Source organism: Pelobates fuscus, chromosome 1 (assembly GCF_036172605.1).
Source record: "Pelobates fuscus isolate aPelFus1 chromosome 1, aPelFus1.pri, whole genome shotgun sequence".
NCBI classification, from domain to species: domain Eukaryota; kingdom Metazoa; phylum Chordata; class Amphibia; order Anura; family Pelobatidae; genus Pelobates; species Pelobates fuscus.
The window spans coordinates 487,915,746-487,938,069 of record NC_086317.1 but is presented as its reverse complement, the minus strand read 5'-3'; the positions used below and the strand labels follow the sequence as shown (position 1 = coordinate 487,938,069).

The 22,324-nt window shown below is 45.7% G+C and overlaps 1 long non-coding RNA gene across 1 annotated transcript; it reads left to right on the top strand.

The window, feature by feature from the left end:
- Positions 1-16,260: 16,260 nt before the first annotated feature.
- On the top strand, positions 16,261-18,980 carry LOC134573294 (uncharacterized). The gene is made up of 3 exons (XR_010085315.1): positions 16,261-16,307; positions 17,842-17,901; positions 18,858-18,980. It is a non-coding gene; the product is annotated as an uncharacterized LOC134573294 (long non-coding RNA).
- The last annotated feature ends 3,344 nt before the right edge of the window (positions 18,981-22,324 follow it).

The following is a 22,324-nucleotide window of genomic DNA, read 5'->3' as shown; positions in this document are numbered from 1 at the left end:
CCAAGTACCACACAGGCGGACCACCCAGAAGTTAAAGGGTGCAGGCAATTTACCTCCCAGGCTGTGAGGTTACTGCCGGTTAATTGCTGAGCACTGGGTGTCCGCCATTCGACAGCCGAACACGTGGCGGCGGCCATCTTAGTTCATTCGAACGCGGTCAGCGGTGTATGCTAAAGATTCTGTGGAACTAAAATCGGATGCGCAAATACACGAACACTGCTTACCCTTTCCTTCTCCCATATGAAACTTGCAGCTCCAGAGACTAAGTCCCATGGAAGTGTTTATGTTTGATGTATGCTGAGTCTGAATATGTAACTTTTATGGAGATTGAATGTATGGTTTTAAAGTTACAGTGTATGTGTGAAAGCTGTATTTTTACTGTATGTAATAATTATGTTAACTGCTTATCTGAGGGGAGGGGATGTGTGGGTTGTACTGTTATTTGATTGGTTATTTTATGCCTCCCCCTGGGTGTGTCCTGTATGTGCACAACCGTAATAAAATCCAGGCTGGGTGTTCCAGCACCTCAGACCTCTTCTGACCCTCTAACTTGCAGCCTCGACTCATGTTTGTAGGGGACAGCTATAATCACTACAGGGATTGCTATGCTCTTCATACTCCCTTAGCTACTGAGCTCTTGTAAGAGCTCTTGTTCCTGATCCTGCTTCGCTCTACAGAAGGAAGAGGTTCACCTACTGGAACCTGGAGCCTGGTCGTAGGTCCAGGGCACAGAGCAGACGGCGAGATACCAGCCCAGCAGCGGTGGTTCATGGAGTCTGCAGTGCTTATGGTGGTTGTGGTGCTGATGGTCCTTTGGTGAGCGCTAGGAGCATCCTTTTCTACGGTCCAACTTCCAGCCAGCCTGGAGGCAACCGTAACAGCCTCAAATAGAACGTTGGGTTTTGAGGTTAACCGCAGGTTAAGTACCCCTTCCCGGCGGTCTGAGTTCGTCTCCCGAACAGCTGAGACATCCAGTAACAGAGCGGCGATTCGTGCAAAACCCTAGCCGTTACTCGTTCCACGAGTTTGAGGTCGAGGTCCCGCTGCCTATTAACTCACTTAAAAACATGGCCGCCATCTCATGCCCGGGACCAAAGACACAAACTGACTTTATAACGAAGGAACTAAGCGTACAGTTCGTGGGTTCTGGGCGCTCTTCGGTTAACTATTTCGCCCAGACCGGGGTTACATAATCAATGGTGAAATGCACAAATTATATATGTAACTGTTAAAGTTATGTATTTTCAACCTGTTTTTTATGTGGCAAGAAAACATGGTATTTTGGGCGCTTGGAGAGAATTGTATTGTCACAACCGTTGGATTCATTATCTCCAAGCTGGGCGGTAACAATTTCAAAAGATACATTGTGTTCTTATTGGTTAACTACTTGTATTGTCCCTGTATCCCATCAGGGCCAGAGGGGGCTGTCCCTGGACCTGAGATTTTGCATAAATACTGATACCTGTGTGCCATTAAAGCAAGTTCTTGCTTGACCTTCAAATCGCAGCCTTGACTCGTTTTGTACCACACTAGCTGTACCATAGCTAGTGTGATTGTTCTACACTTACAGGATTCCTATGGTCTACCAACTGAAGCGGCTCCTCTCTCTCTCTACATTGGGATCCAGACTATCCAAGCGGTCCAGGTTCCAGCTAGCCTGGGAGTAACCGTAACATGGATATTTTACATTGTATTCTGCACAGAATTGTGAAATTGCACAGTGCACTTTTTTGCACCAAATACAATATCTTGGAACTTTTTGGAACTATTGGAGGTGGTTCTGTCTTTAAGGTTGCACTTTTACACTATTGATATTTTGCAGATTATAACACTGGCTACAACGGCCTGTCTTCTTCCCGTAGCGCATTCTGCTGTCATCTCTTCCCCAGGTAAACGACACACACCCCACCCCCCATCTTCATCAGACCTTCCATTGCTCCATGGTCCAGTTCTGATGGTCACATTCCCATTGAAGGCAATTTGGGCAGTGGACAGGGGTCATTATGAGAACTGACAGGTCTGCAGCTACATAGTTCCATTCACAGCAAACTGCGATGCACGGTGTTCTGACATCTTTCTATCACTAAGTTTTTCAGCAATTTGAGCCACAGTAGCTCTTCTAAGTAATGTAATCAGACAGGCCAGTCTTCTCTCCCCACATGAATCAAGGATAACACTGGCTAGCCTTCTCTCCCCACATATATCAAGGATTAGACGAGCTAGCCTTCTCTCCCCACATATATCAAGGATTAGACAGGCCAGCCTTCTCTCCCCACATGTATCAAGGATTAGACGGGCTAGCCTTCTCTCCCCACATATATCAAGGATTAGACGGGCTAGCCTTCTCTCCCCACATGTATCAAGAATTAGACGGGCTAGCCTTCGCTCCCCACAGGTATCAAGGATTAGACAGGCCAGCCTTCTCTCCCCACATGTATCAAGGATTAGACGGGCTAGACTTCTCTCCCCACATATATCAAGGATTAGACAGGCCAGCCTTCGCTCCCCACATGTATCAAGGATTAGACGACCATCCTCCTCTCCCCACATATATCAAGGAATAGACGACCAGCCTTCTCTCCCCACATATATCAAGGATTAGACAGGCTAGCCTTCGCTCCCCACATGTATCAAGGATTAGACAGGCTAGCCTTCTCTCCCCACATGTATCAAGAATTAGACGGGCTAGCCTTCGCTCCCCACATATATCAAGAATTAGACGAGCTAGCCTTCTCTCCCCACATGCAGTGGTGTATCCTGGTTTTGTGCTGCCCTAGGCAGGACAAAACTCAGGCGCCCCCCCTCCCCCCGCGCCCCCCCTCCTCCCGCGCCACCCCCACCCAACCTTTCCCCCCGCCCCGCATACTAAATACACACACACACATTCACTGACAGATACGCATACACTAGCTAACAGAAACACACACACACTAACAGACACACTCACACTCAGTAATAGACAAACACACTCACTAACAGACACACACTAACAGACACACACTCACTCACTAGCAGACACACACACTCACTAACATACACACTCACTAACATACACACACTCTCAGACACACACAGTCAGACACAGACACACACACTAACAGACACAGACACAAACACTAACAGACACAAACACTAACAGACACAGACACTAACAGACACAGACAGAAACACTAACAGACACACACACTAACAGACACACACACTAACAGACACAGACACACACCCACCCACATTAACACATTTTTTTTTAAATTTATTTTTAACACTTTTTTTTAATTCATTTTTAACACTTTTTTTTTTAAAATTATTTTTAACACGTTTTTTTTATATTTATTTTTAACACGTTTTTTTAATATTTATTTTTAACACGTTTTTTTTTTTTTAATTAACCCCCCCCCCCCCTCCTTACCTTTGGGAATGCTGGGGAGGGGGGGTGTCTCTTCTTCCCTGGTGGTCCAGTGGCTGCTGGGCGATCGGGCGGCACTGCCTGCCTGGCTGTCGGGCGGCCGGCCGGCGAGGGAGCACTTCCCCTGAGCTGTCTGCTCAGCTCCCTCGCGCGCCTCAGAGTGAGGCTGGGAGCCGGAATATGACGTCATATTCCGGCTCCGCCTCCGACCCTCACTCTGCGGCTGGCGAGGGAGCTGAGCAGACAGCTCAGGGGAAGTGCTCCCTCGCCGGCCGGCCACCCGCCAGCCCGCCAGGCAGGCAGTGCCGCCCGATCGCCCAGCAGCCCGCCGGCATGTCTGTTAGCCGCAAGGCTAACAAGACATTTGCCTTGGGCATTTGGGGTGGCTTTTTTTGCCGCCCCCTGGAAAATGCCGCCCAAGGCAAATGCCTTGTTTGCCTCGCGGCTAATACGCACCTGCCCACATGTATCAAGAATTAGACGGGCTAGCCTTCGCTCCCCACATATATCAAGGATTAGACAGGCCAGCCTTCTCTCCCCACATGTATCAAGAATTAGACGGGCTAGCCTTCTCTCCCCACATATATCAAGGATTAGACAGGCCAGCCTTCGCTCCCCACATGTATCAAGGATTAGACGGGCTAGCCTTCTCTCCACACATATATCAAGGATTAGAGAGGCCAGCCTTCGCTCCCCACATGTATCAAGGATTAGACGACCATCCTCCTCTCCCCACATATATCAAGGAATAGACGACCAGCCTTCTCTCCCCACATATATCAAGGATTAGACAGGCCAGCCTTCGCTCCCCACATGTATCAAGGATTAGACGACCATCCTCCTCTCCCCACATATATCAAGGAATAGACGACCAGCCTTCTCTCCCCACATATATCAAGGATTAGACAAGCTAGCCTTCGCTCCCCACATGTATCAAGGATTAGACAGGCCAGCCTTCTCTCCCCACATGTATCAAGAATTAGACGGGCTAGCCTTCGCTCCCCACATGTATCAAGGATTAGACAGACCAGCCTTCTCTCCCCACATGTATCAAGAATTAGACGGGCTAGCCTTCGCTGCCCACATATAGCAAGGATTAGACGACCAGCCTTCTCTCCCCACATGTATCAAGGATTAGACGGGCTAGCCTTCTCTCCCCACATGTATCAAGGATTAGACGGGCTAGCCTTCTCTCCCCACATATATCAAGGATTAGACAGGCTAGCCTTCGCTCCCCACATGTATCAAGGATTAGACGACCAGCCTCCTCTCCCCACATATATCAAGGATTAGACGAGCTAGCCTTCTCTCCCCACATATATCAAGGATTAGACGGGCTAGCCTTCTCTCCCCACATATATCAAGGATTAGACAGGCTAGCCTTCTCTCCCCACATGTATCAAGGATTAGACGACCAGCCTCCTCTCCCCACATATATCAAGGATTAGACGAGCTAGCCTTCTCTCCCCACATATATCAAGGATTAGACAGGCTAGCCTTCTCTCCCCACATATATCAAGGATTAGACGGGCTAGCCTTCTCTCCCCACATGTATCAAGGATTAGACAGGCTAGCCTTAGCTCCCCACATGTATCAAGGATTAGAAAGGCCAGCCTTCTCTCCCCACATGTATCAAGGATTAGAAAGGCCAGCCTTCTCTCCCCACATGTATCAAGGATTAGACGGGCTAGCCTTCTCTCCCCACATATATCAAGGATTAGACAGGCCAGCCTTCGCTCCCCACATATATCAAGGATTAGACGGGCTAGCCTTCTCTCCCCACATATATCGAGGATTAGACGGGCTAGCCTTCTCTCACCACATATATCAAGGATTAGACAGGCTAGCCTTCTCTCCCCACATGTATCAAGGTTTAGACAGGCTAGCCTTCGCTCCCCACATGTATCAAGGATTAGACAGGCTAGCCTTCTCTCCCCACATGTATCAAGGATTAGACAGGCCAGCCTTCTCTCCCCACATATATCAAGGATTAGACAGGCTAGCCTTCTCTCCCCACATGTATCAAGGATTAGACAGGCTAGCCTTCGCTCCCCACATATATCAAGGATTAGACGGCCAGCCTTCGCTCCCCACATGTATCAAGGATTAGACGGCTAGCCTTCTCTCCCCACATATATCAAGGATTAGACGGGCTAGCCTTCGCTCCCCACATATATCAAGGATTAGACAGGCTAGCCTTCGCTCCCCACATATATCGCGGATTAGACGGGCTAGCCTTCGCTCCCCACATGTATCAAGGATTAGACGGGCCAGCCTTCGCTCCCCACATATATCAAGGATTAGACGGGCTAGCCTTTTCCCCACAAGTATCAAGCATTAGACAAGGTAGCTTTCTCTCACCACATATATCAAGGATTAGACGGGCTAGCCTTCTCTCCCCACATATATCAAGGATTAGACGGGCTAGCCTTCTCTCCCCACATGTATCAAGGATTAGACAGGCTACCCTTCTCTCCCCACATATATCAAGGATTAGACAGGCTAGCCTTCTCTCCCCACATGTATCAAGGATTAGACAGGCCAGCCTTCTCTCCCCACATGTATCAAGGATTAGACGGGCTAGACTTCTCTCCCCACATGTATCAAGGTTACACGGGCTAGCCTTCTCTCCCAACATATATCAAGGATTTGACGGGCTAGCCTTCTCTCCCCGCATATATCAAGGATTAAACGAGCTAGCCTTCTCTCCCCGCTTTTATCTAGGATTAGACAGGCTAGCCTTCTCTCCCCACATATATCAAGGATTAGACAGGCTAGCCTTCTCTCCCCACATGTGTCAAGGATTAGACAGGCTAGTCTTCTCTCCCCACATATATCAAGCATTAGACAGGCTAGCCTTCGCTCCGCACATGTATCAAGGATTAGACGGGCTAGCCTTCGCTCCGCACATGTATCAAGGATTAGACAGGCTAGCCTTCGCTCTGCACATGTATCAAGGATTAGACGGGCTAGCCTTCTCTCCCCACATATATCAAGGATTAGATGGGCCAGCCTTCGCTCCCCACATGTATCAAGGATTAGACAGGCTAGCCTTCTCTCCCCACATGTATCAAGGATTAGACAGGCCAGCCTTCTCTCCCCACATATATCAAGGATTAGACAGGCTAGCCTTTTCTCCCCACATGTATCAAGGATTAGACAGGCTAGCCTTCGCTCCCCACATGTATCAAGGATTAGACGGCTAGCCTTCTCTCACGACATATATCAAGGATTAGACGGGCTAGCCTTCTCTCCCCGCATATATCAAGGATTAAACGAGCTAGCCTTCTCTCCCCGCATGTATCTAGGATTAGACAGGCTAGCCTTCTCTCCCCACATATATCAAGGATTAGACAGGCTAGCCTTCTCTCCCCACATGTGTCAAGGATTAGACAGGCTAGTCTTCTCTCCCCACATATATCAAGCATTAGACAGGCTAGCCTTCGCTCCGCACATGTATCAAGGATTAGACGGGCTAGCCTTCGCTCCGCACATGTATCAAGGATTAGACAGGCTAGCCTTCGCTCTGCACATGTATCAAGGATTAGACGGGCTAGCCTTCTCTCCCCACATATATCAAGGATTAGATGGGCCAGCCTTCGCTCCCCACATGTATCAAGGATTAGACAGGCTAGCCTTCTCTCCCCACATGTATCAAGGATTAGACAGGCCAGCCTTCTCTCCCCACATGTATCAAGGATTAGACGGGCTAGACTTCTCTCCCCACATATATCAAGGATTAGACAGGCCAGCCTTCGCTCCCCACATGTATCAAGGATTAGACGACCATCCTCCTCTCCCCACATATATCAAGGAATAGACGACCAGCCTTCTCTCCCCACATATATCAAGGATTAGACAGGCTAGCCTTCGCTCCCCACATGTATCAAGGATTAGACAGGCTAGCCTTCTCTCCCCACATGTATCAAGAATTAGACGGGCTAGCCTTCGCTCCCCACATATATCAAGAATTAGACGAGCTAGCCTTCTCTCCCCACATGTATCAAGAATTAGACGGGCTAGCCTTCGCTCCCCACATATATCAAGGATTAGACAGGCCAGCCTTCTCTCCCCACATGTATCAAGAATTAGACGGGCTAGCCTTCTCTCCCCACATATATCAAGGATTAGACAGGCCAGCCTTCGCTCCCCACATGTATCAAGGATTAGACGGGCTAGCCTTCTCTCCCCACATATATCAAGGATTAGACAGGCCAGCCTTCGCTCCCCACATGTATCAAGGATTAGACGACCATCCTCCTCTCCCCACATATATCAAGGAATAGACGACCAGCCTTCTCTCCCCACATATATCAAGGATTAGACAGGCTAGCCTTCGCTCCCCACATGTATCAAGGATTAGACAGGCCAGCCTTCTCTCCCCACATGTATCAAGAATTAGACGGGGTAGCCTTCGCTCCCCACATGTATCAAGGATTAGACAGACCAGCCTTCTCTCCCCACATGTATCAAGAATTAGACGGGCTAGCCTTCGCTGCCCACATATAGCAAGGATTAGACGACCAGCCTTCTCTCCCCACATGTATCAAGGATTAGACGGGCTAGCCTTCTCTCCCCACATGTATCAAGGATTAGATGGGCTAGCCTTCTCTCCCCACATATATCAAGGATTAGACAGGCTAGCCTTCGCTCCCCACATGTATCAAGGATTAGACGACCAGCCTCCTCTCCCCACATATATCAAGGATTAGACGAGCTAGCCTTCTCTCCCCACATATATCAAGGATTAGACGGGCTAGCCTTCTCTCCCCACATATATCAAGGATTAGACAGGCTAGCCTTCTCTCCCCACATGTATCAAGGATTAGACGACCAGCCTCCTCTCCCCACATATATCAAGGATTAGACGAGCTAGCCTTCTCTCCCCACATATATCAAGGATTAGACAGGCTAGCCTTCTCTCCCCACATATATCAAGGATTAGACGGGCTAGCCTTCTCTCCCCACATGTATCAAGGATTAGACAGGCTAGCCTTAGCTCCCCACATGTATCAAGGATTAGAAAGGCCAGCCTTCTCTCCCCACATGTATCAAGGATTAGACGGGCTAGCCTTCTCTCCCCACATATATCAAGGATTAGACGGGCCAGCCTTCGCTCCCCACATATATCAAGGATTAGACGGGCTAGCCTTCTCTCTCCACATATATCAAGGATTAGACGGGCTAGCCTTCTCTCACCACATGTATCAAGGATTAGACGGGCCAGCCTTCGCTCCCCACATATATCAAGGATTAGACGGGCTAGCCTTCTCTCCCCACATATATCAAGGATTAGACGGGCTAGCCTTCTCTCCACACATATATCAAGGATTAGACAGGCTAGCCTTCTCTCCCCACATGTATCAAGGATTAGACAGGCTAGCCTTCGCTCCCCACATGTATCAAGGATTAGACAGGCTAGCCTTCTCTCCCCACATGTATCAAGGATTAGACAGGCCAGCCTTCTCTCCCCACATATATCAAGGATTAGACAGGCTAGCCTTCTCTCCCCACATGTATCAAGGATTAGACAGGCTAGCCTTCGCTCCCCACATATATCAAGGATTAGACGGCCAGCCTTCGCTCCCCACATGTATCAAGGATTAGACGGCTAGCCTTCGCTCCCCACATATATCGCGGATTAGACGGGCTAGCCTTCGCTCCCCACATGTATCAAGGATTAGACGGGCCAGCCTTCGCTCCCCACATATATCAAGGATTAGACGGGCTAGCCTTTTCCCCACAAGTATCAAGCATTAGACAAGGTAGCTTTCTCTCACCACATATATCAAGGATTAGACGGGCTAGCCTTCTCTCCCCACATATATCAAGGATTAGACGGGCTAGCCTTCTCTCCCCACATGTATCAAGGATTAGACAGGCTACCCTTCTCTCCCCACATATATCAAGGATTAGACAGGCTAGCCTTCTCTCCCCACATGTATCAAGGATTAGACGGGCCAGCCTTCTCTCCCCACATGTATCAAGGATTAGACGGGCTAGACTTCTCTCCCCACATGTATCAAGGTTACACGGGCTAGCCTTCTCTCCCAACATATATCAAGGATTTGACGGGCTAGCCTTCTCTCCCCGCATATATCAAGGATTAAACGAGCTAGCCTTCTCTCCCCGCATGTATCTAGGATTAGACAGGCTAGCCTTCTCTCCCCACATATATCAAGGATTAGACAGGCTAGCCTTCTCTCCCCACATGTGTCAAGGATTAGACAGGCTAGTCTTCTCTCCCCACATATATCAAGCATTAGACAGGCTAGCCTTCGCTCCGCACATGTATCAAGGATTAGACGGGCTAGCCTTCGCTCCGCACATGTATCAAGGATTAGACAGGCTAGCCTTCGCTCTGCACATGTATCAAGGATTAGACGGGCTAGCCTTCTCTCCCCACATATATCAAGGATTAGATGGGCCAGCCTTCGCTCCCCACATGTATCAAGGATTAGACAGGCTAGCCTTCTCTCCCCACATGTATCAAGGATTAGACAGGCCAGCCTTCTCTCCCCACATATATCAAGGATTAGACAGGCTAGCCTTCTCTCCCCACATGTATCAAGGATTAGACGGCTAGCCTTCTCTCCCGACATATATCAAGGATTAGACGGGCTAGCCTTCTCTCCCCACATATATCAAGGATTAGACGGGCTAGCCTTCTCTTCCCACATATATCAAGGATTAGACAAGCTAGCCTTCTCTCCCACATGTATCAAGCATTAGACGGGCTAGCCTTCTCTCCCCACATATATCAAGGATTAGACGGGCTATCCTTCTCTCCCCACATATATCAAGGATTAGATGAGCTAGCCTTCTCTCCCCACATGTATCAAGGATTAGACGGGCTAGCCTTCGCTCCCCACATATATCAAGGAGTAGACGGGCTAGCCTTCGCTCCCCACATATATCAAGGAGTAGACGGGCTAGCCTTTGCTCCCCACATATATCAAGGATTAGACGGGCTAGCCTTCGCTCCCCACATATATCAAGGATTAGACGGGCTAGCCTTCGCTCCCCACATATATCGAGGATTAGACGGGCTAGCCTTCGCTCCCCACATGTATCAAGGATTAGACGGACTAGCCTTCGCTCCCCACATATATCAAGGATTAGACGGGCTAGCCTTCGCTCCCCACATATATCAAGGAGTAGATGGGCTAGCCTTCGCTCCTTCTTGACAGACACCTGATTGTGGGCAGATGAGCGGGAACTGCTCAAGGCGAGAGAGACGGAGTGGCGGATGGTTGAGAGGGGGCAAGGAGGACAGCAGTGGTTGACGTGGCTGAAGATGCTGGACCAGGAGGAGGATGGCGGCTTTGAGTTTGTGTGCTGCTTGTACTCATGTGTTGATCCCATAGGCGTTTGTGATGTGCGATCATGTGCCTACGCAAAGCAGTTGTACCTAGGTGGGTGTTGGACTTCCCACGACTCAGTTTCTTTTGGCACAGGTTGCAAATGGCATCGCTGTTGTCAGAGGCAGACACACAAAAAAAATGCCACAATACTGAGCTCTGCAATGACGGCATTCTGGTGGTGGAAACAGCATTCGTTGATTGGCGTGCTGTCGGGCTGACCCCGGGTGCCGATGCATGCTGTCTGACTGTGCCACTAGCTCCTTGCAACAACCTCCCCCTGCTTCCAACTCGTCTCCTCCTCCTCCTCTCTGAACTTTCGCCCTGTTCTTCTTCTTGCCGAGCGGGCACTCACGTGACATCCATGGACGCATCGTCATCATCAACCGCTTCACTTGTATCTGACAACTCAGCAAAGGAAGCAGCAGCGGGTACAACATCATCATCATCACACTGTACGTCCATGTGTGTAATGCTGCCAGACACATATCCCTGTTATCTACATCCTCTGGCAATAATGGTTGAGCATCACTCATTTCTTCAAACGGATGTGTAAACTCCTCTGACAGATAAAGTGAAGCGGCTGTGGTGCTAGTGTTGGTGGTGGCGGCAGGCGGGTGAGTGGTATCTTGAGAGGTGCCCGAAGCTAAGAGGAGGATGGTGCGTCAAGCTTCCGAGCGGAAGCTGTGGAAGATTGGGTGTCCTGTGTTAGCCAGTCAACTATGTCCTCAGAACTTTTCAAGTTCAGGGTACGTGGCCTCTGAAAACTGGGCATTATTCTAGGGCAAAAGGGAATCACAGCACCACGACCACGATGGCCCCTGCGGGGTGGCCTGCCTCTGCCTGTAATTTTTTTGGGATTAGTGGTACTATGCGTGCAATCTACTGTGAGACCAGATATGAGTGGCACTGGGCAGTGTCAGAGGTTGGCAGAGTACACACTGTAGGCCTGACACACCCGCTTGAAGATAACTAACTGCTATTCAATCTATAACAGTGAAAAAAGTTTTTTGTTTTTAAAGGCACGCTATTGTGACACCAGATATGAGTGGCAATGTGCACTGGCAGAGGTTGGCAGAGTACACGCTGTTGGCCTGACACACCCGCTTGAAGACAAGTAACTGCTATTCAATCTATAACAGTGAAAAACGTTTTTTATTTTTAAATGCACGCTATTGTGACACCAGATATGAGTGGCAATGTGCACTGGCAGAGGTTGGCAGAGTACACGCTGTTGGCCTGACACACAGACGCTTGCAGACAACTAACTGCTATTCAATCTATAACAGTGAAAAAAGTTTTTTGTTTTTAAATGCACGCTATTGTGACACCAGATATGAGTGGCAATGTGCACTGGCAGAGGTTGGCAGAGTACATGCTGTTGGCCTGACACACCCGCTTGAAGACAAGTAACTGCTATTCAATCTATAACAGTGAAAACAGTTTTTTGTTTTTAAATGCACGCTATTGTGACACCAGATATGAGTGGCAATGTGCACTGGCAGAGGTTGGCAGAGTACACGCTGTTGGCCTGACACACAGACGCTTGCAGACAACTAACTGCTATTCAATCTATAACAGTGAAAAAAGTTTTTTGTTTTTAAATGCACGCTATTGTGCCACCAGATATGAGTGGCACTGTGCACTGGCAGAGTACACGCTGTTGGCCTGACACACAGACGCTTGCAGACAACTAACTGCTATTCAATCTATAACAGTGAAAAAAGTTTTTTGTTTTTAAATGCACGCTACTGTGCCACCAGATATGAGTGGCACTGTGCACTGGCAGAGTACACGCTGTTGGCCTGACACACAGACGCTTGCAGACAACTAACTGCTATTCAATCTATACCAGTGAAAAAAAGTTTTTTGTTTTTAAATGCACGCTATTGTGCCACCAGATATGAGTGACACTGTGCACTGGCAAAGTACACGCTGTTGGCCTGACACACAGGCGCTTGCAGACAACTAACTGCTATTCAATCTATAACAGTGAAAAAACGTTTTTTGTTTTTAAATGCACGCTATTGTGGCACCAGATATGAGTGGCACTGTGCACTGGCAAAGTACACGCTGTTGGCCTGACACACAGACGCTTGCAGACAACTAACTGCTATTCAATCTATACCAGTGAAAAAAGTTTTTTTGTTTTTAAATGCACGCTATTGTGCCACCAGATATGAGTGACACTGGCAAAGTACACGCTGTTGGCCTGACACACAGACGCTTGCAGACAACTAACTGCTATTCAATCTATAACAGTGAAAAAAGTTTTTTGTTTTTAAATGCACGCTATTGTGCCACCAGATATGAGTGGCACTGTGCACTGGCAGAGTACACGCTGTTGGCCTGACACACAGACGCTTGCAGACAACTAACTGCTATTCAATCTATAACAGTGAAAAAAGTTTTTTGTTTTTAAATGCACGCTACTGTGCCACCAGATATGAGTGGCACTGTGCACTGGCAGAGTACACGCTGTTGGCCTGACACACAGACGCTTGCAGACAACTAACTGCTATTCAATCTATAACAGTGAAAAAACGTTTTTTGTTTTTAAATGCACGCTATTGTGGCACCAGATATGAGTGGCACTGTGCACTGGCAAAGTACACGCTGTTGGCCCGACACACAGACGCTTGCAGACAACTAACTGCTATTCAATCTATACCAGTGAAAAAAGTTTTTTTGTTTTTAAATGCACGCTATTGTGCCACCAGATATGAGTGACACTGGCAAAGTACACGCTGTTGGCCTGACACACAGACGCTTGCAGACAACTAACTGCTATTCAATCTATAACAGTGAAACAAGTTTTTTGTTTTTAAATGCATGCTATTGTGACACCAGATATGAGTGGTGGCACTGGGCAAGTGGGCACAGTATCCACTGTGAGCCTGACACACAGACGCTTGTAGACAACTAACTGCTATTCAATCTATTACAGTGAAAAAAAAGTTTGTGGGTTTTTAAATGCACGCTATTGTGACACCAGATATGAGTGGCAATGTGCACTGGCAGAGGTTGGCAGAGTACATGCTGTTGGCCTGACACACCCGCTTGAAGACAAGTAACTGCTATTCAATCTATAACAGTGAAAACAGTTTTTTGTTTTTAAATGCACGCTATTGTGACACCAGATATGAGTGGCAATGTGCACTGGCAGAGGTTGGCAGAGTACACGCTGTTGGCCTGACACACAGACGCTTGCAGACAACTAACTGCTATTCAATCTATAACAGTGAAAAAAGTTTTTTGTTTTTAAATGCACGCTATTGTGCCACCAGATATGAGTGGCACTGTGCACTGGCAGAGTACACGCTGTTGGCCTGACACACAGACGCTTGCAGACAACTAACTGCTATTCAATCTATAACAGTGAAAAAAGTTTTTTGTTTTTAAATGCACGCTATTGTGCCACCAGATATGAGTGGCACTGTGCACTGGCAGAGTACACGCTGTTGGCCTGACACACAGACGCTTGCAGACAACTAACTGCTATTCAATCTATACCAGTGAAAAAAAGTTTTTTGTTTTTAAATGCACGCTATTGTGCCACCAGATATGAGTGACACTGTGCACTGGCAAAGTACACGCTGTTGGCCTGACACACAGGCGCTTGCAGACAACTAACTGCTATTCAATCTATAACAGTGAAAAAACTTTTTTGTTTTTAAATGCACGCTATTGTGGCACCAGATATGAGTGGCACTGTGCACTGGCAAAGTACACGCTGTTGGCCTGACACACAGACGCTTGCAGACAACTAACTGCTATTCAATCTATACCAGTGAAAAAAGTTTTTTTGTTTTTAAATGCACGCTATTGTGCCACCAGATATGAGTGACACTGGCAAAGTACACGCTGTTGGCCTGACACACAGACGCTTGCAGACAACTAACTGCTATTCAATCTATAACAGTGAAACAAGTTTTTTGTTTTTAAATGCATGCTATTGTGACACCAGATATGAGTGGTGGCACTGGGCAAGTGGGCACAGTATCCACTGTGAGCCTGACACACAGACGCTTGTAGACAACTAACTGCTATTCAATCTATTACAGTGAAAAAAAAGTTTGTGGGTTTTTAAATGCACGCTATTGGGCCACCAGATATGAGTGGCACTGTGCACACTGGCAGAGTACACGCTGAAGGCCTGACACAGAAGCTGGCAGACAACTAACTGCTATTCAATCTATTGCAGTGAAAATATTTTTTTTGTTTTTAAATGCAAGCTTAAGCTACTGTGACACCAGATATGAGTGGTGGCACTAGGCAAGTGGGCACAGTATCCACTGTGAGCCTGGCACAGAAGCTGGCAGGCAGGCAACTGCAATTACATTACACAGAAAAAGAAAAAAAAAGAAAAAGCAGACTGATGTTCTAGCCCTAAAAAGGGCTTTTTGGGGTGCTGTCCTTACAGCAGAGATCAGATGGGTCCTTCAGGACTGTAGTGGATACTGAATACCCTAGCCTAGCTATCAATTTCCCTATCAAATGAGCAGCAGCTACACTTTCCCTCCTCTATCTAAGAATGCAGCTTCAGAATGAATCTAAAATGGATGCTGTACAGGAGGTGGGAGGGTCTGGAAGGGAGGGTCTGCTGCTAATTTGCTGGAATGTGTCTGCTGACCGTGAGGCACAGTGTCAAAGTTTACTCAATGATGACGAATAGGGGGCGGATCGAACCGCACATGTGTTCGCCCGCCGTGGCGAACGCGAACACGCTATGTTCACCGGGAACTATTCGCCGGCGAACAGTTCGGTACATCACTATTCTCCACTAATTTCCCAAACTCCTATCATTTTGGTCCATGTCTTCCTAACTCTTTCCTATTGCCCTGCATTGCCAGTTGCCATCAGACTCCATATCCTCTGCTATCTCCAAGACTTCTCAAGTAGCCATATAAACCATGGATGTCAGTGAACCTCGGTTAGTGGTCTTTCAGTGGTCTTGTGTTTCCAGGTCAAAGAGTCAGGCCTGAAACCCAAGCAACAATAACCTTCCACCATGACCTTCTCTTGGAAGGAGCATTTTCTGATGCAGGTAGCCTTCTCCTGTTTGTCAATTCTGCCGGCTCACTATAATCTCGGTTTAAGTGGCAGATACTCTCTCAAGGTTTCCATCACTGTGATGATAATGGAGGGTCTACATTAGATTTTATGTCCTTAGAATTGCATGTCCGTGGGAGTTTTATTAATGCTACTGAATGAAATGAGTGGTCTATGGGATAAGTGAGACTGGGACACTGATTGCTGGATCATGGGTTATAGCCAGCTGCTAGCTGCTAGCTACGTGCTATAGACCAGTGATGGCTGATATTTGGCATAGCAGCCATTGTTGACTAGACTTCCCCTATGGCTTAGCCATGTTTCAAGCAGAAGGCCAGCCATTGCTGCTATTGAACACTTTGTTGTAGAAGACTAATAACCTTCATGAAGACCATTCTCCTTTTCCTTGTCAGGTCTGGAGACAATATGCACCTTACCTATGTTCGGTCTTCTCATCACCAGTAGTTGTCTTGGGATTCATGGAAGGCGTAAGTAAATTTCTCTTCTTCATACATATTCCATGTTGTTCATCCAATAAACCAGTAATTGTGGAGAACCGATAATCAAACTGCAAATCTTAGCCAATCTGGATTTTTACTGAGTTGGAGGTCTGCTATTTTAACGAAGATTGTCACTTTCTTCTGGCATCTTCTCACCAAATAAAACTGGCTCCTTTTTGGTAAACTGTAAATATTGCATCCAATATTTGTAGAATTATTAGAAATCTCTGCATGTTCCATGGAATGCCTGTCGTAAAGTTTTAGGATTCCAAATACTTGGACCTCAAATGCCCCCCCCATGGGTGTAACTGCCCATCTTTTTCAGTTAACTTTTCAGCCCTCCAGGGAATGCAAACAATTTATCCATAAACAAACTGCATCAGAAATGAACTTCTGTGCGCTTTGGGCAATTTGAGATTCCATCAATGGTTATCTGTGGAGAGGAAGTGGGACTGGTGACAAGAAGGGTTTAGTGAATTATTTCTGATGACAATGACCTGGCATGGACGTAGCACAGTAACTAAATCCCACCCAAGATCTGCTGCCTCTTAAGTCCTGGCACCACCAAGGGACAAACGCCCACTAAGCCTGTCCCTTGTCTTCTGTTGTGGCATTGTCTGCTTGCAGTAGCAAGATGGCTGTAAGCCAGTCAGAACAATACTTTGGGTTAAGAGTCTATTATGGCAATAATATCACACCATAAAATGATTCAGGACAACAAATAACAGACCTGGTCCTTCCTGCCGGATAGTTCTGCTATGCGGGATTTCTCCACTAGTGTGTAGCTCGGTGATTAAAGGGACACTCCAGACCCTTAAAGCACTTTAGCTTGCTGAAAAGCTTTGTGTGTGAAGAGTGTGCCCTATTTTTCTTTTAGAGAAAGTGCAGATTTCAATAGAAATACACTTTTATAAATTATACTGGTTACACCCCCTGGATTTTTAAGCAGACAGCAGGTCCTGTTACTTCCTGGTTTGGTTAGCTCAATGGAACTAAACTCAAGAGGCAGCAATTGCCCAGAGCACCTGCCTGGCAAAGACTTATCATTGAGCTGTATTGGAAAGTCTGTGATTGGCCAGCCACAGGAAGCCTGGGCGGGGTTAGAAGGGGAAGGTTTCTAAAGGCAGCAGATAAGAGATCTGCAGTTTTTACAAGCTGTGTTTAGATATAACCCCAATAAAAAAAAAAGTATAAATAAATGTATGCAAGTTTTAATTTGGTGCATATCTAGTAAACGGTGATTTTTATTTATTTAGTATTTGGGCAGTGGGGTGTCCCTTTAACTGCAGCACCTCCAGTAATAGTCCTGTTCCTCAGAGTCTTCTCTCTTAACAAACATTATTAATTAAAGAGAACCATTAAGTTGTGAAATAATATCAAACCCCAAGATAGACCAGAAAACTAAATGTATCCTGATTAGAATCACTTGTTATAATTAGAGATATGATCTCATTAGATCCTTTAGTAATTACTTGTTTCTAGAGAACCTGTTTCTGACATATATTGAACTATTTCATTCCAGCTTTGAATAAACGTCCTGCCATTCTGAATCCTGAAAGCTGTACGATCTTTACAAAGGAAGGTAAAAACCCTACAATCTCTTTACTTTGTCACATTGCTTCCATTAATTCATGATATGTACGGACGTCTCTCATTAAATACAGTGGGCACAGTGATACAAGGTTCTTAAACATAAATTAAAATACTGCAATATAAAGCAAGTTTAATTAGGGCGGGGAGAATCGTTTTGCATGTGCCCTTTCAGCCTGCGGCAGTTTCTGTCCGGTGATTTCAAAAAGCTTAATCACAAAAAGCAAAATAGTGAGTATTGGGTCAGATACCAGACAATCCGACCCAAAGGTGCATAAACATGGCGGGCAGAAACGGGGGTGGGAAAGACAGGCAAGAGATTTCTGCAAATCTTTTAATATACCTGAATGAAAACAATCAATTTGTATAGCAAAGGATATACGGAGATATTTAAAAAAAAGAAATTAATGACTCTGTACCTTTAATTCCTTTCTTCATCATTATGTCTAGTAATAAAAAATAAGTAAACTTTTTGTAAAATATTCCCCATATTAATAAGTATGAACGACAAGAACATAGCAGGAATGTTAAAGGTTACTCATGGACGTATACAAACTGTTAGGAAATCGAGTGAGTTAAAATAGCTGGTTTGGAAAAAATCTTCATGTTGGCTATATATTGAATTTAGTTATAAAAGAAATTCATGTTGAATATTCACTCAGTGTTTGTATCATTGATGATGTTTAAGAACAATATGAGGGTTTTATTACAATCTTTTAATGAAATTTACGCTGACTGTGACATCATACAGGATAAAACAAATCTCCCAGTGAGGTAATAAAACTGACGTTATCAGCTACAGACACAAAATATGAGAAACACCGACAGATAACCCCGAGAGACATCCGACCTCCGTAATATTTTACTAAATATTAATATTGGTGCCTGGCTGCTAATCGATGGGGTTTGTCTGGGTGTGAGATGATAAGTTTGACCTTCTCCCAACAGGCGGAAATTTTACGATAAACTGCACCGCACAGAGCACGTGGCGTGACTTTAATCTGGTTTACTGGCTGGCTAATAACAACTTCATCGAGAACGAATTCCCTGATGGGAGGGTGTCCGAGGGGCCGGAGATGTAAGTGTACATCAAATACCCAGCTTTAGCGGATCCAGGACAGGAACTGTATATATTGATAAGCAGACAGATATTCAGGAAAATCACCATTATAAATCTTTACTCATTCTGTACCCGCTACAGTTATATTTTCTCTGTTGCAGAATAAACCAAACCCAAAACGTGTACACCGTGCAGAAATTCCTCATCTTCTCACCTACAAAACAAGAGGATTTCAATACAAATTTTACCTGCGTTATACAGGACCCCGCGGGAGTCGACGTTAAACATATTATTCTACAGCGTGAACCTGCCCTGTGCTCTGTGGACCGCATGATGCAGAAACTAAGCGAGCACTTCCACCAGCTATGGGTCAAACTAGAGACCCACATATTCTCTATAGCGCCTGACCCTCAAGAAGGAGGACGAGGTGGCAAGAACCGGAGGGTGAGGAGGACTCCCTCGGGCCTACTGCACCCAGACAAGCCTGCACCTCACATTGCTGGCCCACCTGGGCCGAGGGCCACCAAGGGCATGACCCGAAGGCATCACCCACATGGACGGAGGGACGGCCACCACAGAAGGCGGCAGACCATCAGCTCCCCCCGTTACTCCCACCATGGGATGGACCCAGCCCAAAGAAGTGCCTAGGTCCGTGGAGTAAGGATGTTGGTCTTCATCCCGGCCCGGGGCTGGAGAGAGGACGCACCTCGCCCCCGTCAAACAGCTGCCTATGTACCCACCCCTGCAGCAAGAGCGGCCAGTAGGGCACAAGGTTCAGAGCGAGGAAGCAGCCCATGTGAGACCCGCTGCCAGATCACCTTTTCACCACCTCACAACAGCCACAACGAGCCCCCAAGCGTCGGCATCGGCTGATAATGACTCACACTGCAGGACTGGTCTCCAGCAGCACTAGGCTGTGACCCTTGTGACCATCACTGACTACCTACCACACTATGCCACTGACTTACGGATAACAACGGTACAATACCCACTTTGAACAGTAACATTAATAACACATGGACAAGCTGAAACCCAGTAGCTTATATGCCCTATACGTCATATATGCTAAGTTTATGTTTTTGACTCTCTCAGTTAGGCATTTATTCCTACAGCGTGCATCATGAATACTGGACATTGACTTATATCGGCATTTTAGACCGTTAGCTGAACATGTCTCTACTAACGTGCCTTATCTTCTCACTATCTATTTCCTTTATTGTTATAAGCTAAATTGTGCACTGGTTGCTTATATGCGAAATCACATTTAGAACGCCTACTGGGGCAGTTCAGAAAGTCTACCCTACTATTTGTTTTCCACACTAGCTTTGCCGTTAGTTCTAACAGATACTCTAGACTTATACTGTTAAGCCTGTTTAGTCAGCATGATATACAATTTGAAAATGCGCAATTTATGCGAATGCCATAACCATATACATCTTGTTATCTCTCTGTTGGATGCACCTGTTGTGGCGCACCAAGCAATGTTATTTCTTTGCACGCAATAAATAAAGAATTAAAAAAACAAAAAAACATATTATTCTAAAGAAAGAACCAGCAGCTGCCAACGTGTGATGGGAATTTCCAGTAGATGAGATTGTGTAGCTTGTTCAAGACAGTGGCCAAGGCCACCATTCTAATCCAGGTTACATTACTGAAACATTGGAACGTTCATGGAGTTCCACAGATCACGGTTAATGTTTACAATAAAAACAGATCAATATATTGCAGGAACAGACGCGTTTTCACTTCACGGACTCGGAAGGACTTTGAGTGTTGTTTTCAACATTCTCTTTTCAAAATGAACTACTGACACAATGAGTATATTCTCACAATAAAATATACAAAAAACAAAACAAAACACAAACATCGTAAAGATCTGACAGGCACAACCATTGGTGTCCAGGATCTTGGAGTCCCACCTGGCCACGTGTCTGGGCTGTAAATCCCAACTGACAGAATGTCTTCCAGCATTGTTTTTGGAGAAACAACATGCAAACTATATGTGTATATACATATTTTACATATATAAATTGAACAGTAGGCTTTTTAGCACAACAGTAATATCCTTATTAAAGGTCTTTATATACTTTGTTTTATTCACAATCATTATGGATTTGGAGGTTTGTAAATAAATGATCAGATCCAGTACGTGTTATTAGATTGGCAGGTTACTGTGTATTACTCTTAAAGAAACACTGTAGGCACATTAAGAAATCCATCTTACTGAAGTTGTTATAGTGCCGTCAGTGTTGGCCATCCTGTCCCCCAAAACTCTATATAAATAATGGAGAATAATGATTCTCTATGGAGGAACTGTGGGCACGCTTCCAGAATGATGTAACCCAAGGAGGAGACTCGTCGAAGAAGAAAAGGGGAGCAATTCGATTTTTTTTCTTTTTTTATAGAGGGGAGGTGGTATAAATAATAAGGGGCATCAGCACTGTAGCATTCGGAATACAGATACGCGGCAATGTTCCTTTAAATAAAGCTCAAAACATTGTGACTGTTGAAAAATTTTTTTAAATCCAGTAAATTCCCTATTACTGTAACTAATTGGTTTACAGGATTCATGACATGTGAACATAGAATGTGCATAAACCATCAATTATCTAGGATAAGCTTTAAAAAACAAAATCAAATTTGTGTTCTCAAATTTCAGAAAAACTGGATTTTCTCAACAAGCAGTTTTTAGATGTTTAGCTATGAATGAATTCATAGTTACAGAGTCTGGACATGACTTTCTAAACCAAACCCAGAGAGGTCCACGTTTTAACTGAAGTGCACTAAAAGCACACCAGGTAAACCATCATTATCTTGCTTTAATTTCAGTTAACGCATTATCTTTGTGTTATAAAGCATTAATAACTGAAATCAAACAAGTAAAATGCAACAGTGAGAGGAGAACGGGGCTTTATGGAACTGAGAGGGAGCTGGTTGGAGATATAGCATGAGAACAGTTATAGAATGGGTTAATATGTATTTGAGGTGTCTTAATGCAATGGTTAAATATTCCAGTTTATTCTGACTAAAAGCAGAGGCCTGCTATCTCCTATATTCAAGGTTCCTGCTATCTCCTATATTCAAGGTTCCTGCTATCCATATCCTATATTCAAGGTTCCTGCTATCCCCTATATGCAAGGTTACTGCTATCCATCTCCTATATTCAAGGTTGCTGCTTTCTCCTATATTCAAGGTTGCTGCTATCTCCTATATTCAAGGTTGCTGCTATCTCCTATATTCAAGGTTGCTGCTGTCTCCTATATTCAAGGTTGCTGCTGTCTCCTATATTCAAGGTTGCTGCTGTCTCCTATATTCAAGGTTGCTGCTATCTTCTATATTCAAGGTTGCTGCTTTC